At 44.7% G+C, this 17,644-nt stretch overlaps 1 protein-coding gene and 1 long non-coding RNA gene across 11 annotated transcripts in view; both read left to right on the top strand.

Annotated features, from left to right (window-relative positions):
* Positions 1-13,634, top strand: part of LOC310693988 — a 31,160-nt gene extending 17,526 nt beyond the window's left edge. The window contains exon 2 of the long non-coding RNA XR_014519455.1: positions 13,486-13,634. This is a non-coding gene — a long non-coding RNA (uncharacterized lncRNA). The remainder of the gene's footprint in view (positions 1-13,485) is intronic.
* Positions 1-17,644, top strand: part of FBRSL1 (fibrosin like 1) — a 791,959-nt gene that overhangs the window by 674,664 nt on the left and 99,651 nt on the right. The gene's annotated exons all lie outside the window — the stretch shown is intronic.

Raw genomic sequence — 17,644 nt, 5'->3', positions numbered from 1 at the left:
TAATATACTTTCTAATCCTTGGCTCTGCTCCAGCACCTCCAAAATTCTGCAACTGGATTGGTATGGGGAACTGGTGTGAACCACTGGATTGGAAAACCCTGCAGCTGGATTGGCCGGTGTTGTTGTTTAGGTCCGCCCTGTCTTTACACCAAACTGCTGAAGGACTCCTAAATGTTAGCAATCAGGAAAAGGGGGAGGGTGACTGAATGAGTGGCGACTCCAGACACCCTGTCTTAAGTTTTCTCTGCAAGGGAAGGAATTGTGGGTTTTGTGGGGGCATCCCCCTGGATACAGTGTTGGGACGTAACAGCGCACATTGATTCCTTAGTGCAGGGGTCTGCAACCCGCGGCTCCGGAGCCGCATGCGGCTCTTTTACATCTTTGCTGCGGCTCCGGGGCAGATACTAGCGAGGGGAGGAGGCGCATTGTGCGCCCCGACACTCCTCACTGTGGCGGGCGCTGTACTGGCTGTGACGTCGCATGGGGGCGGTGCGTGCATTAGTCATGCACCGTCCCGACGTCACCTTCCCACCCGCTGTCAGATCGTGGCTCCGGAGATATATTTGTTTTAAATGTCGCAATGGTTTTGCGGCTCCCAGTTGTTGTTTTTTCTTTGGAAACGGGTCCAAGTGGCTCTTTTTGTCTTAAAGGTTGCAGACCCCTGCCTTAGTGGATGTTTGCTTGCGCAGGCTTGCACCTGACTGGTCACCAGAGACTGAAAAGGGATTTCAAAGAGACTGATTTGATTAATGATTATGTGTGTGTCGGGGGGGCAAAAGGAGTGTGGGCTCTGGCTGAGGGAATGGCAGGAACAGGGGTGCCCAAGGATGACGTGAAGAGAAATATCCTCTGAGGGGGAAAATCCGTGCTCCTATGAATGGCTGAAGCGATCTGTTAAAACTATTGACCGTGGCGCACGGCAAGAGGTCCCAGGTTGTTTTTTTATGAGGACTTTAGGTTGGCTTCTCTCCTCACCCCGTTAATGCTTTAAACAGCATTATGTGTTTAGCAGTTATTTGTTTAAGCACTCTCCGCTGTATTTGAAAGCCCTATGTGAAGGAAAATTGAGTGGAGAAGAGGCGAAGAGGCGGCCCCAAGCGTGGAAATGAGGAGAGGCAATATGAGAGCCATGTGGTGGTGTAGGAGATTGTCTCTTGGCATGCAAATAAGGCTTGGTGTTATTCAATACACTGTGCTGTACAGGGGCCTGTGAGGACTCCCTCACACCTGGTATTAAATCAGCAGAAAGTCTTCCACCTTCTGTTGCTGGGAGTTATGCTCTTTAGAGCTGGGTTCGACAGTTGTTATTGCAATTTTGTTGTGCTCTTTTGATTTACAGCTGTTTTTACGACCATTGAGACAGCCACAAATCGAGAAAATCTCATAAAACAGAGAGTAAACGTCTCCTTCCAGAGCCCAGGCAGAGATTTTGGCATCCGCACTTATTCCATAGAGCAGGATGTGTAAACAATATTGTGTCCCCTGAGTGGCTGATATCAGTTCAGTTAAGTGGTAACAGCTTGAAAAATGCATTTCTCATATATTAGCGGTAAAACTCGAAATGGGCCCCTGGGCTAAAATAAATTGGTGACATTTTGTAGCAGAAGGGGGAACGCAGAGGGGGGGAGGAGAGGAAAGGGCAGGAATTGGAAATGCACGGAGTCCCAGCTTTGAAAGCAGCGGGACTGGAGCCAAAAGTCAGATTCATTTGCATTATTTCAGTATGAAAGTAAATGGATCCACCACACTTTTGTTGCTGAAGCGTCACTCGTAATTGGTTGACAGATTGCAGGACTGCTTTGGAAGGCAACAAAACAAAACATTTCTTTCAAAAGGATGTAAGTTGAGAGATGCCGTGTACGAGCAAGAGATCAGGAGTGGCCTCTTTATTTCTGTTTTTCTTCTTTTTCTTTTGTAGCTCAGTGACAGAGATTATTTTTGCAGAGCTGATACGCTATATTTTTGTTTTGCCCCTCTAGAGCATATGGCGAGCAGTTTATTTCTGCTCACCTTTCTGCTGGATTGGGAGGAGCAGCAACCAGGGAGAAAGTTATTTATTTAAATATGTATAAACCACACTTTCATTTTAAAAAATGCGTCAAGGTGGTGTACACCATACAAAACGACAATATAAACAGCAGTAGGCACTGATTGGTGAAAATTCACATTGTGAAAGCCTGTTTGAATAACATCTAAAAGAAAGTAACTGCCAAGCTTCCATTGGCAGGGAGTTCCACAGGGCATGGCCTGCCACACTAAAGGGTTGGCCCCTGGTAAAGGCCAACCAAACCTCAGGGACCTGATGAGCCACAATGGCTGCAGCAAGAACATTGTTGGACTTCAGCTCAGTTGTAGTTTCATCTGTAGGGCGCCATGTTGGCAAGAGCATGTTGGGAGAACCACAACTGTATTTCTAGTGATTGTCAAACTGGAGTCTTAATTGGCAGCGTTTGGCATGGCCCTTTTCATTCTTTGCCGAAAGACTATTTATTTCCTCAGGACCACCCAGGAGCAGGGAGCATCTTTGTTTATGATTTCTTGTTTTCTTAAGAGGTTTATAGACCACCCTTCATCAGTACCCATACCTGTGCAGGCTACAGCATAAGATAAGTTATATAAACAAGCAAATAAATAAAACAGTAAACAAATTTGTCAAATCATCAACCAAGAGAAGCAGCAAACAGCAGCAGAGTAGACCAAACCCAGCACCAACTGAAAGCCACTAAAATCCTTGGGTGAACAGTAGTAAACAGATGAGTCTCTTTCCTGAACTGGAAACCAAGGCTGATGAGCTATCGTGGACTGTGATCTCTCAGGTTACAGAACTCTCTTTGTGTGCAGAGAGAGTGTGGGTAAGGGCTGTAGCTCAGTGGTAGAGGCATCTGCTTTGCACGCAGAAGATCCCAGGTTTGATCCCCAGCTTCTCCAGTTAGGGCTGGGAAAGAATGCCCGCCTTAAACTCTGAGTGACTGTTGCCAGTCAGTGTAGACCAGGGGTAGCCACATCCCTGACCATTGGCCATACCTGGCTGGGGCTCCTGGGAGTTGTAGTCCAACAACAGCCTGAGGGCACCACATTGACTATCCCTGGTGCAGACACTACTGAGCTAGATGGACCAATGGCCTGACTCCGTATATGGCAGCTTCCTATATTCTTATGCTTCAGAAGGAAATGAGGTGTGCATTACAACTTAAAGTAGCGGTTATGTGCCAGTGGTTTCTTGTTACGTGGGCTTCCAGCAAATACGGCCAGTGTTTTTCAGCTGCCATGCAAAATTGTAACCTGGGAAGAGTGCCGCAGCTTAAGGGTGTTCTGGAGATAGTGGAATGGAAGAAAGTTGAAACCTAAATGGCAGGAAAATCTCTTATAATGACTTGAGCCCTGCAGATCCTCGTTCCAGCTACAGCCAAGAACCCAAAAGAGCCAAAAAGGAAACAGCCTGTACTTTCTCCCTGCCAACACCAGTACACCTATCCAAAGATTTGTTCATTGTTTTGAGCCATGGGTATGAACTGTGTGCACTCTGTGGGACCCATGCGCTCCCAAAATGCATTGTTTATTATTTATTATTAACTGTTACATTTACCGTATTTTTCGCTCTATAACACGCACCCAACCATAACACGCACGTAGTTTTTAGAGGAGGAAAATCCGTAGGCATGCCACCCGTAGGCATTTCCTCCATAACACGCACAGACATTTCCCCTTACTTTTTAGGAGGAAAAAAGTGAGTGTTATGGTGCAAAAAATACGGTATATACTGCCCTATGTCCGCAGGTCTCAAGGCAGTTCACAGGATAAAATTACAATATAAAAACACAGAAAACATAATCAAAATAAAAAACAGAAATAACCAAATAAACCCCCCCCCCAAAAAAATACAGAAAAAATGCCCTTCTCCCTTCATTCCAAATCAAACATTCAGAAATAGACCTAAAAGGCAAACACTGCACAGGAGAGAAAAGTTGTTAGTGAAGCTGTCAATATGAGCAGGATGTTTGGGGGTTGTTATTACAGTGGTGCCTCGCAAGATGAAATTAATTTGTTCTGTGAGTTTTTTCATCTAGCGAATTTTTCATCTTGCGAAACACGGTTTCCCTGGGTATTAACAGTTTTAAGAAAAAGGAAACAATCTTGCAAGACGTTTTCGTCTTGCGAAGCAAGCCCATAGGGAAATTCGTCTTGCGAAGCAACTCAAAAAACGAAAAACTCTTTCGTCTTGCGAGTTTTTCGTCTTGCGAGGCATTCGTCTTGCGAGGTACCACTGTATTGTTATTATTTACTAAATTTCTACACCTCCCTTCATCCGAGGATCACAGGATGGTTTACAATTAAAACACAAAAAAGTGCATAACATAATAACAAACAATAACACACGCACACACACACACCCCCACACAGTTTAAAAGGTCAATGATTGCTTAATTAGCCAAAGGCCTGGGAGAACAGGAAGGTTTTTGCCTGGTGCCTAAAGATATGTAACATCTTTAAAACAGCACAATTAACAGGAGAATAAAATATTATCATAAGCACAGAATATATCTGATGCTGTTGCTAGCAATCCTGCCAATGATGGTTCATGGCGCACGACGACTGTGGAAGCGCAGGCTCAATGACCCTGGGTCTGCCCTAAGAGACAGCCAAGACGGCCGGTCTCTGGCCTCTTCAGCAGCCTCAGCTTTTGTAGCTGGAGTCAAATGAGAGCCCCACTCTCCCAGGCCAGGTGGGAAAAGGCTTGCAAGGCAGGAGCAGGTCTTCCCAGTCTCACATCCACGATAAGCCAACTGTATCATCACTTGGAACTGCACATTGTCCACAGAGAAGGGAGCCCTAATGTAGATTGTGGCCTAAGTTGTTTTGAAGGCTGCTCGTGACAAGTTCTATTGACTCAGAAATATGTGGAAAGTGAGTTGGGGGCTGCTGAGACTTAGTCTGGATTTGGAGGTTTAGGGGTGTGTTACTATGGAAACTTATTTTGGGAAGCTTAGTATGTGGGGGAAGCCCTCTCGGAATGCATCGCAACTACAAGAATCCAAAATTCCTTAAGAAATTGGATAGATGGGGGCCTTCCAGAAGCACACTGGCTTATGGGAAAGTGTTGGCAGCTTTGGAGTAGCAAGGAGAGAGTCTGAGCATTTTCTTAGAAACTGTGTCAAATGGGTGGCACCAATGAATACCTTTTAGAAACTGGAAGGGGTAGGAGCATTGAGCATCCTGTTGATTTCTCAGGTGGGAACTAAGAACACCATGTCTTCCTGGTCCTGATCCCAGGCCTTGATTTTTGTAGCAGAAATTAAACAAGCACTGGCTTTTTAAACATGGAGCAGCCTCTAGGTCAAACTTGATGGATTCACACTGCTTATCAATAACACTGTGGCATAACAGGTGGATGCAATATGAAAATGCAGGGCTTGTTGAAGGGCAAACTTGGCTGAACCAAAAGGATGTTTCTGCATATACATCTCAGCGTTATCCTCCTTTATATTAAATTGGGCCTCTTTTTAAGCCGCCATGAAAAGAAGTTATTTCACATAAGGGAAAATTGTTCTGTGTATCACAGCAATGTGTTCAACATATTAGAAATTGCCCTCTGGAGCAAGGCTGCTGCAGCCTTGCAGGGGAGACATCTAGAATCATGAGGTCTAGGTTGTTAATTATCTCTTTTTTTTACTGCCATGATGTTCTTGCATTGCCCTCTAGCCCACTGTCCCCTCCCTCTCCCTGTCCCTCAATCCATTAGCTCTGCCATCTACTATCTCTACAAAATCTACTCCTTTTACTATTCTGCCTCTCTCGCTGTCTCTTTCATTTGTAAGGCATCTCCACCCTCCTGAGAGATTTGTTCCTTCTCTCCAGCAGCCGCTTGCCATGATAAAGGCCCTCAGACTGCCTCTCTCTGATTAATCAGCCTTTGGGGAGCCTCGATAGGGTGTTAATTTGTAAACTCTGTGGACAGGCAGCCTGTGATAAGCCTCAACAGCTGCTGCACGTCTGCCATGGGGGATGGCACAGATAAGGCTCTAGCCTGGGAGACTGCCAAAAATATTTGGGAGCATTGAAGTAGAAAGGAGCAAATAACTGGTGGGTGGGTGGTGAGCTGACCTCCTCCCGCTGCAAAAAATAAAATCATTTTAGTGGGGCAAGCGGAGAACAAGCAAAAGTTCATTGCTTTGCTTTTTTTTAATTCTGCGTCTGGATGAAGGAAGTAACATATACTCCTGGACACAGAGTGAGACTCCAGGGCACTTGCACAGCACTTCAAGAATTACTGGAGCCTTCCTTGAGATCCCCTCTGCTAAGAAGCTAGAGTGTATGGTCACATGATAGGGACTGCTGAGTTATAGAATGCCCCTTTAGTCAGTTTGGATGTTCCCAGCAGAAGGGCAAGCGATTACAGTTTCTGCTGTCATGTGCATTCCAGAGGTCATCCGGGACTCTCAGATCTCACAGTGGGGGACATCCTCAAGGATTCTCTTTGCATGTTTGACTGGAAGTGAGAACAGTAGAATCAGCCATCCCTCGCGCTCCCTCTCCAAGCTTCCCATGCTAGACACACTGCCTCTGAGTCATACCGAGCATTCTTGCTACCAATCTCCAGAGCGGTTTAACAGTCAATCCTTATTCTCTGGGAATTGTAACTCCGTGAGGGGAATAGGGTTTGTCTCCACACCTCTCACCACTCTTAAACTATAGCTCCCAAGATTCTTTGGCGAAAACCATGGCTGTTTAAAGTGGCATGATACTGCTTTAAACGTGGAGCACAGATGGGGCTCCGACTGCCAGCTTCTTGAGCTGTTCACACTTCATTTCATTTTGCTCTTTATACAACAAAAATCAATTCCAATCATCATCAACAACAACAAACCCAAGCAAAACACATACATATACAAATAAAATACAGGTTACCCAAAAGTCTGGGTAAAAAGGAAAGGTTATGCCTGGTGCCTAAAACTAGACAAAGGGTGCTGGGTGCCAAGCTAACTTGATGGGAGACGGTCAAGTAAAACTCTGACCCGTGAGACAGGGAGCTAACACAGCAGTGCCTTCAGGAGCAGGGAAGGGAGAAGAAGTTTGTGGGGCTTGATGTTTCAGAGTAGGTTGTTACCAGGCCCAGCATTTGCTACCAGGTGAGAGTGGTGCCTTGTTGCTTGGGCTTGGCTTCTATCAGGTAAATTCCACCAGACTGCAGCTGCTGACTCACTCTTCTCCCCACCACCACCACCACAAGGAGGGAGAGGAGAGGGTAGGGTCTTTTATTAGGGATAAACCTGGCGCTCCCCATTCCAACACCACTCCTGCTTTACCTTGAGATGTTGCCCGCTGCCCTCTCCTTTTAAATTGGCTGCAAGGCTCACTGCCTCTTCTCTGTTGGTTTCAAGTGGCTCTCCCTCACTCTGCCTGAGTCACAAGGAAGCCTGGGAGCTGCAAACTGCCCTAACTGTGCTTGCTGCTGTACACTCACTTTGCAGTCCTGTACCCCTTACCTGGGACTCAGCTCCATTGACATAAGTGGGACTTGCTTCTGAGTATATAGGATTATGCTGTTAGCATGCCTATTTTTCACTATCAGATGTTGGGTAATATATCAGGAGAGGAAAACAAAGAATGATCACTTCCATAGAAAAGAGAGGTAGTTAATGCAGGTATAGTACAGGTTTTTACTGCCATTTTTAAAGTACTTCATTGCAGGCTGGAGAACAGAAAACACTAGTAGAATGGCTTAGAAACATAAAATTCAAAGGGTTAGCCCCTCCTTTTTTCATAAAAGGTAAAAATGTAAAGGGACCCCTGACCGTTAGGTCCAGTCGTGGCCGACCCTGGGGTTGCGGGGCTCATCTCGCTTTACTAGATGATGGAGCCGGCGTACAGCTTCCGGGTCATGTGGCCAGCATGACTGAGCCACTTCTGGCGAACAAGAGCAGCACACGGAAACGCCATTTACCTTCCCGTTGGAGCGGTAACTATTTATCTACTTGCACTTTGATGTGCTTTCAAACTGCTAGGTTGGCAGGAGCAGGGACCGAGCAAAGGGAGCTCACCCCGTCGCAGGGGTTCGAACTGCTGACCTTCTGATTGGCAAGCCCTAGGCTCTGTGGTTTAGACCACAGCGCCACTCGCGTCCCTTTCATAATAAAGAATAACTGCATTTCCCCACCACCACCAATGCTGGGCATCTAACCTAATGCTACTACTTGCAGATTAAAAGGGGGGGGGGATTGTTTTCTTTCAAATAAGCTGGCAACCTTTCTCCAGCTTGTACATGCAATCCTGGGAATAGTATAGATGGCAAAATTGTCATGGGAATGTTACCGCACAGCTCCTGGAAGGCTCCCAGCAGTCATAGGTGGAATTATCTTAGCTGAACTTGCCAATGCTACTCTGGCATTGGCCATATGAAAAGGACACTGAAAGTGCATAGAACCTGTAAGTCATTGGGCAAGGGCTGAACATTTGGGTAGATGGCAATTGCACCATACTTAGGCTTAATAACAGGCTGAGTTGCTGTAGGCGTAGGGGATGAGAAGTAAGGAGTTGTGCCAAAGACTTAATGGAAAAGATGGGTTGTAAGGAAGGATTTGAGGGAAGTAAAAAAACCCAACGTTAATGCCACCCTTGTTCTGGAAGACTACCCTTACCCAAACATAAGCCCCATTGAACACAGTGGGATTTACTTCTAAGTAAATATGCATAGAATCATGCTGTTAAGCCACTTAATGAGCTGGCTTAGGGGATAATGACGTATTACATGTAAATGCGTGTGACAAAGTGACAAGAACAGCTAGGGGAAAAAACAGAGGAGCAGTCGCAGCCGAATTTAGAGTACCGGGTTCTCTGCCCACTTTTTCCCCTTTGCCCCCTTCAAGTGGAATTTTCCACCTGCAGGGTGCCTAATGCGTTTGTCTGGGGCATTGTTCAAAACACATTTGGAACCTTGTGGTGAGTGCAATTTGGAGAAAAAAACACACCAAAAAAACACAGACAGTGAAAAGGTTAAGTACCCTCTGTCTGTCACTTTCCCACTTAAAATCCCCCTCTCCGAAAGCCAGTTCATATAAATGGTAGCTGGACCCAGCTGCCTAGTACTAACCAGAGCACTGAGAAGAATTTAACACAGGGCTGAAGGAACCAACCCCACTCGCATGGGCATTGCACCTGCACAGGCTAAGATTATGCGGAGTGTGTTTTCTGTATTTCAAGACATCAAACTATTCAGTATAAAGAACCCACTCTTAACGTGTCACTTAATTTTGAACTGATGTAGCATCTATTGCATAACAACACACACAACATTTTTGTACAGCAGACAAATAACACTGAGCATATTGAAACTGTAAATAAATTTCTTTTTGTCCCCTTTCTCTCTCCCTCTCCTACACACACACACACACACACACACACTCCCTCTCTCTCCTTTAAAATACAAAAGAAATAAGATTTACCAGAAATTCAACCTAGGTTTGTCTAGCAGGAAATTTATTTCTTTTTCCAGTTGGCAGTACACATGGAAAATGAAAAATAGATCAGGAACGGCAAGGAGTAATGTTGTGTGAATATCTGTAATGTGCACGCATCTGAAAGCGGTATATATTTATGCAGATCAGTGTCCCACATGTCTCTTTTCATGCAGCAAATACATATGAAACAAAACTATGCTTCAATTATATATATTGGCCAACGTTTCAAAACTGAACCATTTGAGCTATTCAAGAGTGAGTCAGGGTACCTGGTGCTCCGATTATTGGGGTTGAAATAGTTAATAAAATCTACAAAGCCTCACTCCTCCTGTCCCTCCAATTTTAGCCACATAATCTCGCTGTACTAGTACTTGCTTTTTTAGTAGGAAGGGAGATAAATGGGGGAGAACCCTCTTAATCTGAGCACTGATTTAGAGCCATTTCGATAGGTGGACTTGATGCTTTATATGCTATTCTTCCATTGTACATCTGTATATGTTGCACTTGAAACCTTCTGGGATTGCAGAAACACTTTCAAGCCAAGGATGAGAGCCAAAGAGAAAGCATTCAGACATTTTTCACAAGTATCTTGTCTTCCTGGTGCTTGGTGGTGCAGCACTTTCACTAGGGGAAATGATTCTGGACGAGCGGGATTTTGGTGCTCCTATAAATAAGCCGGAAAAGATGAAATGAAATGAAGGTTCCCCTGCAGGTACGGCGATAGCAGGAGGTGCCTAAAATGAATTGCTTGGCAGCATTGCCCTGGCTCTGTTCCTTTCCTCCTCCCCTCCCTCCTCCTCTTCATCTTTTGCCAAGTCCCGTCTGGCAGGCCATTACAATGATAAATGCAGGTACTTGGCAAGGACCACAGTTGGGAGTTTGTTGTAGCATGCCAAGCCCTGTTTGGCATTCTCTGTCAGTGCCAGCGTTTGCACTCTTACTCAGCTTGACAGAAACGAAGATACGAGGTGTGATTTTATGTCCACATCCATCCTGTGCAGAGGGGTTGGGGGGAGAGAGAGACAGAATGAAAGTCATGATATGATGATATACAAGGTAGCTGTAGCATTCGAAAGACAACCGTCTGCCACCTTTCCTCCCCTCCAGCCACTGCCCAGCAGTTACCTGCTCCCTTCCTTCCTTCCTTCCTTCTTTCTCCCTTCCTCAAAGCGTTTAGATTTCCAATACAGTTCATAAAGTTCTGTACTTTCTGTTCCTTCTGCTTTCCCAGCAAATATATAGCAGCCCAGCCAACTATATAGTTCAGCTGAAGAGCTTCAGCATGAAAGGATAAATATTCAAAATGCTGCAATAATATTTTGCAGATCTTATTCATACAAAATGTTGCCTCTGCGCAGAGGTGGGAGCAATGACATAAACTCCTCAGTAAAGAGGCCCTCCTAGTTCTGAATAATTTCTTCATGACAACTTCATTTTATTATATTTATATCCAGTCTTTGCTTCAAAGAACTCAAGAGGACATCCATAGTTCCCTCCTGTCTCTCCTTTTGACCTTGCAACAGCCCTGTGTCTTTTGTGTGGCACAAGTCAAGGATTTGCCTCTGTGGATCAAGGAGTGCAGCCAGTGTGGGGACAGAAGTAGAGACAGTGTGGGGCAATTGTGAGAAACCTGTGGTGGCCCTCCAAATGCTGGACTGCAACTCCCTCTTCCCCTAGTGATGTTCAAATGTGGTGCAGGTGGCCATGGCTTAGGGAAAACAGCCTCACAGACCCAGTTGCAACCCATGCTGGGTCCAGTTAGCCCTGTGGGCTGGAGGTTCCCCACCTCTGCCCTAGGCCCAGTGTGAGGAATTGCTCAGAGAGAGCCAACAGAGAATGAAAGATGCTGCGCCATATTTTCACTCTGGTCAGAGTCACACTGCGTGTTCAGAGAAGGCATCTGAAGAGGTGGCAACATGAAGAAGAAGGAACTGCAAAGCCAAGAGGCTCAGGGGCAGGGCTGGATTTAGGTTTGATGAGGCTACTGAAGGTATTGGGGCCCTTTATATGTCCAGCTGTCCTTTGTCAACAACAAATTGTCACTGTTTTTTTGTGTTGAATATTCTTCTTTGGTGATCACTCATAGCCGAGTAAGAGTGTCTTCCATAAACACGGTTTTAACAATGAGTCCGTAAGTGACTGTGGAGGCCAATTCTGTATCCACACGTCCTTCCACAGTGGGGAGATTAGTTTCCGGGTGGGAGTTGATCACGGTGTGGATTTGCCAAGCGTGCCTTCCTCTTAGCACGTTTCTCCCTTGCACCCTGAGTTCGAGTGTCTTCAAAGCCCATGACACCTTTGGTAAAGGCTGTTCTCCTGTTGCTGTATGTGGGTTTTATTTTATTTGTCTTTTATCTTATATATTGGAAATGTTGTTGTTGTTGTTGTTTAGTCATACATCCAGTCCCCCCCTTTAATCCCCCCCCAAGAGAGTGGGGCCCTAAGCTATAGCTTGTTTAGCTTATACGTAAATCCGGCCCTGCTCAGGGGCGTCAGCAGTGCCCCCCCCCCCAAGGATGTGTGGGCCTCGGCAGGTGCCTAATGATGGTGACACATACATACACCCCAATGTTGGCCATGCCCCTGATTGACCCGCAGTCAGTTGTACACACATGACTGTTAAGGGACAGTGGCTATAACTTTCAGATAGTCTTGATCCAGCTGTCACAATTTAAACTCTTGACCCTGTTGCTTCTGTTCTTTTCCTCGGTGGCTCTGAAGTTCAGCTGTGTTCTTTCCATCTACCCGGCAGCCTCCCTCTCTCTCTCTCAACATATCCAAGAACTGCTGCTGCTGTGTCCTCCCTTGACTTGGATCCAGCCAAGTTGGGTCACAACCTGACACGCTCAGCAGGGTTATGTGGGAAGGATGTGTGCAGACTCTGGCAGGGGGCAAAGGCAAAATACCTAAAAGGGAAGGATGGTTGGGGAATAACGTGACCTGGCCCATTTATAGCGAGATGTCAATACAGTGTAGGCTAATATTTTAATGGGATAAAATTAACAGCGAAAATTGTACAGGTCTGCCACAGTTGCCAAAGTAAACCTTTATTGGGGCTCCCTCAGTAATTGTAGTCTTTGACATCAGCTTGGCATCCAGCTACAGAGATCTATCTACACAAGAAGAGATCCAAAACCCCGGCTTTCTTTGAAATATTCTCCCTTCAAAAATATTTACACACATGGTAATTGCCTGCTAGAAACAGAGCTGGGTAGGAGAGGGAAAGGAGCAAACCAATCTGTTACACCGCTAAGGCTGCAGGCTTTTCTTCTGATGATCTGTCATATTCTTTGTCAGGGAAAGAGGCAAAGCACAGCAAATGGCGGCCTGATAAATAAAATTAGTGCCAAGCAGAAGAGGGATGTAACATATTGTGAGCCATTGTGATTCACTTGTACAGAATGTGGGGCATGTACTTGGTTGGTGCTGGTTCAGGGTGGGCTTCTGAAATGGATATAGTTCTTTGCTTCCCATAACATTGTAGGGATAACATTCTGGAAATTTGAATGCCTATGAAAAGTACAGAAACCTCAGTTTGCTCTTCACCCAATGGTAATATTATGGATAGTAGGTCATGTGGCCCTGCTGCTTCTTGCCCCACAGTCATGGTTAACCTAAATACAGCAAAATTGTCTTTGTGGTCCTTTTCTGGTGTATTTGGCTACCACAAATCAAATTTGCGCCGCCATTTCTGAGGTAATCAAGTCCTCTCTGTAAATGTCCCTAGTCTCGTGTGATTGAAGTGTACTTTTGCCATAGTTGTCCTGCCTCGAACAGCATTCCCCCCCCCCCTCTCTCTCTCTCTCTCTGTGTCTGTGTGTGTGTGTGTGTATGTGTGTGTGTGTGTGAGAGAGAGAGAGAGAGAGAGAGAGAGAGAGAGAGAGAATATAATATTTACAGTGGTACCTCGCAAGACGAATGCCTCGCAAGACGAAAAACACGCTAGACGAAAGAGTTTTCCGTTTTTTGAGTCGTTCCGCAAGACGAATTTCCCTATGGGCTTGCTTCGCAAGACGAAACGTCCTGCGAGTTCTTGCGAGTTTGTTTCCTTTTTCTTAAAGCCGCTAAGCCGTTAATAGCCGCTAAGCCGCTAATAGCCGTGCTTCGCAAGACGAAAAAACCGCAAGACGAAGAGACTCGCGGAACGGATTAATTTCGTCTTGCGAGGCACCACTGTACATTCTATTACTGTGTGCCTTTGCTCTGTCACATCTTTGCCAATTTCTACCTCTCTTTCACATCCCGTATTTATTTATTTAGTAACATCAATGTGTTCCCTGCCCTCAATGAATTTACAGTCTAAAAATGGTAACTGCTGGCTGAGGTGGGGATATTTAGCTCCATATATTATTGTTGCTGTTTAATTTATTCACCACTTAGTTGATAAAGCGGCAATTAAAATACACAATTAACAATTCCATCAAAACATTAAAATGAGCATTCACTATTAAAATGTGCAATAAAACAAACCCATTAAAGCCAAACAATACTTAAAATAGTCAAAACATCAGGAAAATGGTTTAAAAGAATGAGAGCAGAGTCCCATGGTAAGAGGCCTTGAATGTTATAGCAGGGAGGAGGAGAAAGCACCTCAGGGCAACCTGTCATAAAGGTAGCGCACAAGTCGAAGGAAAAGCCAGGCTCTTCAGACTTTTGTTTTGCTGATAGCGATAACCTGGGCAGTTTTCCTGGGGGACAATTACATGCAAACCTCTCATGTCTGCAAGCACTTGGAAAAGGATGCTGTGGTTATCAAGACCCAGCATGGGTTTTTCAGAAACTAGTCATGCCAGATGAATCTCATTCCTTTTTGTTAAAGTTACAAGCTTGGTGGATTGGGGAAATGCTGTGGACATGGTGTGTCTTGATTTCAGTAAGGCTTTTGACAAAGTTCTCCATGATATTCTTGCAGAGAAGCTGGTAAACTTTGGGCCAGACAATGTAGCTGTTAGGTTGATTTGTAGCTGGTTGACTGGCCCAAAGACTGCTCACTAATGGTTCCTTATCATCTTGGAAAAAAGTGGGTCACTGCAGGGTTGTGTCCTGGGCCTGTTGTTTATAACATTTTTATGAACAACTTGCACGGAGGAATTGAGAGGATGCTCATAAAATTTGCAGATGACACCAAACTGGGAGGGGTAGCTAATGTTTTAGGTGACAGAATCAGGATTCAAGATGATCTTAACAAATTGGAGAACTGGGCAAAAACTTAACAAAATGAATTTCAATAGGGACAACTATCGCGTTTTCCGCTTAGGCAGGAAGAATTAGCAGCACAGATATAAGATGGGAGACACAGTTTTCACCACTCGTGAAATGAGAGTAACAATGGCCTCTTTCAGAACTGTGTAAGTGGATGAGATACGAATCACAACCAACTTTGCTTGTTAAAAGGGCCAATAAGGCCGTAAAGGTAGGCAGGAATTGGGGTGTGAAAATATGGTAACCCAAGTGTTTATGTAAGTTGTCGCTAATATAGAAGGTGCTGAGAAATTTCGGGCTGGTATTTTGATTTGAAATAAACAAGGATGCACAAAGTTGTGTTGTAAGGTCTTTTTGGCCGTGTTTAATAGACACAGCTGGGACCGTTCCTCCCTGGATGCTGTCAGCAGGACCAAGCTGAAGGGGAGCATTCATAGCTGAAGAGGCCTCCGCTGCCTGTTTAAAAGAAGAAGAAAGAACACATTTTTAATTCACTTGCTGAAGAAGATGGAGGGGAAGGGGAGGAAATGGAAGCAACATCTTCCAAGAGGCCGCAAGCCTCTGAGCAGAAGCTGAATCACGAAAGCAGGGCTAATGGAAGGAAAGGGTAAGCCAAGCCGTGGGCCTTGTAGGCAGCTCTCTAGGGAAGAGAACGGGAATGCAAAGGGCCTCTGTTGTGAGGCTATGATAACAGCCATGCTTGTAGGTCAGACATCCTGTTGTTCCCCAGGGCACCAGGTCAGGCAGACTGTTGCTTGCGGCTTAAGGGGAGGAGGGGATATCTGGGCGGCTGCCTTAGCTCCAGAATTGCAGGTACTGTTTATCCCAGCAGTGCTCTTGCACTGCATTCTGTAGAGTGGACTCTTTGAGGACGGGTGGGGGATTTATGTTGTCTATTTGCGGCACTTAAAATATAAATAGGAAACAAGTTGTTTTCATTGTGCTGAAGAGTGCTTTTAAAGTGTTTGTGGAGGGCTGTTTAACTGCTATATGAAAGCATGGCAAACATACCAGAATTGCTAAAAATTATAATAATAAGTATTCGTCAGTCATCTTTCTTCCTCAATCCCATTTTCTTGTCTTCTTCCCCCCTTTCATTCCATTTTTATTGTTCCTCTCATATGCTTTTTCTCATTACTTCTTACGGTCTTTCAAAGCGTTTAGGGTTTTGGGGGGGGGTATTTGCTATGTAGGGCAGTTTAATTTATTTCCTTTACATACTTGATGCAGCTTTTAAATGTGCTGTTCTGGTTGTTCTTACTGTAGTTTTAAACAGGGTTGATAAAAGTTGTCATCATCAGGATGGTTAAATATTGCAGAAAAATGTGGATGTGTTCAAAACCAAGACAGTGTACATAATATACCTTTAAAACACATTTCCTTCCCTTAAATAATTACGTGCAGTGTAGTTTGTTAAGGGTTGCTGGCAATTGGATCTTGATGAGGGGTAGACTACAATGCCCAGAATTCTTTGAACGTAAGAATGTGTTTCAGTATGCTTTGAAAATATAGTGTGTACACCGCTTAAATTTTTATGGTAAGAGGAAATGCTGGGTGCGGGGAGCAGCCAGTGTTTTTCCCCTGTACAACCAAAAGGAGCTTCTGCACAACTGTCCTTTTACCAGGGACACTGAATGCTACTATCCATTGAGTCAAGTCTCTTCTTCCATTAACCTACAGACACAATTCAGATTTTATCCATGCTGTTAGCAGAGAGCAATAAACATGGCAAATGATTCCAGATGACTCAAGTGGGTGAGCCAAGCTGTGCTCCACAGGGAAGATAGGATCCTAATTAGCCAGTCTGACCTGTGGGAAAACACTGTAAGTTGGCAAGTCCAATCTTGAGTTCAATGCAAAATGTACATGACCTATCTTTGACAGCCTTTGTTCATTCAGGAAAGGCCTGTTCAGGAGAGGACCATTTGCAGTGGGTAAAAGATGGGCGCAGGGCTTCTAGCTTATTTCTTCCTTATTCCAAATCACCCCCTTCCAGCTGCCAACTCAGAGCCTTGAACTCGATCTGGCTCCTTAGCTGTTGCCTCTGCAGCTTCCAACTCTCTTTCTGGATTCCTTCTGGATCCAGGGTCGTAACAGGTGCAAAGCATTTGTATAGCAGTAACTCTGAGCCGGGCTTTTAGTGTGGCTGCCCCCGTTCTGTGGAGCAGCATTTGATAAACAAGCACCCACTATCTGCAATTTCCAGAAACAATTGAATATATTTTTGCACAAACTAGCCTTCCTAGCTGAATGATTAGGTCCCTTCCACGGGTGTCTACTTGGTATTGTTTGCTGGTTTTAGTTTTAAACAAACTAAATAATAGCGGCATATGACTGAAGGTCATTCTTATCTGTAGAATGCTTGTTGCTTAAGGAAAGAGGAAAAACATTGTCCTTCATTGCCTCTGGTAGTTGTTTTGGGAGTCTGTAATTGTTAATTTGTCACAAGGCTACACTTTTCATCTGCCCGCTGTTAGATTTAATCAAGAGAAATGAGCTAGAAACTCTGGGCTGATTCACACATGGTTTATTCAACTATGGTTTATTCAACCATGGCTTGTTTCGTCATCTGAACCCTGCCCAGCAGTTTGTCATCTGCTAACAAACACTATCTGAAGCTATTTATGTTGTAATCTTGGTTTATTTGACTATGTCTTAGCAGTATGCTCTAACTCAGCCCCCTTCTATAAACATGGTTTTTTGGCCACTTACTAATTTACATAGGCACGAGGCAAGAGCTTTGGAGAAACAAACCATGGTTTGTTTTTGGGGCAACACGTGGTTTGTTTAAAAACAAGCAAACATGACTTAGTGTTATGTGCAGACTAGGCTTCTGTTATCCCCCAGTGTACTTATCCTTATGAAAAAAAGGAGTGTGTTTCCTAGTTCATGGTTTCCTCTATGCTTTATTAAAGCAAACACTATTTCAATTGTGATACTATTTCAGCTGTTAGAGGCAGTTGAAAATCACATACCATAGAGGGTTC

Source organism: Podarcis liolepis (genome assembly GCF_965112155.1).
Source record: "Podarcis liolepis genome assembly, chromosome: 15".
Taxonomy (NCBI): domain Eukaryota; kingdom Metazoa; phylum Chordata; class Lepidosauria; order Squamata; family Lacertidae; genus Podarcis; species Podarcis liolepis.
Note: the sequence above shows the minus strand (reverse complement) of the source record. Positions and strands in the feature narration are given on the sequence as shown.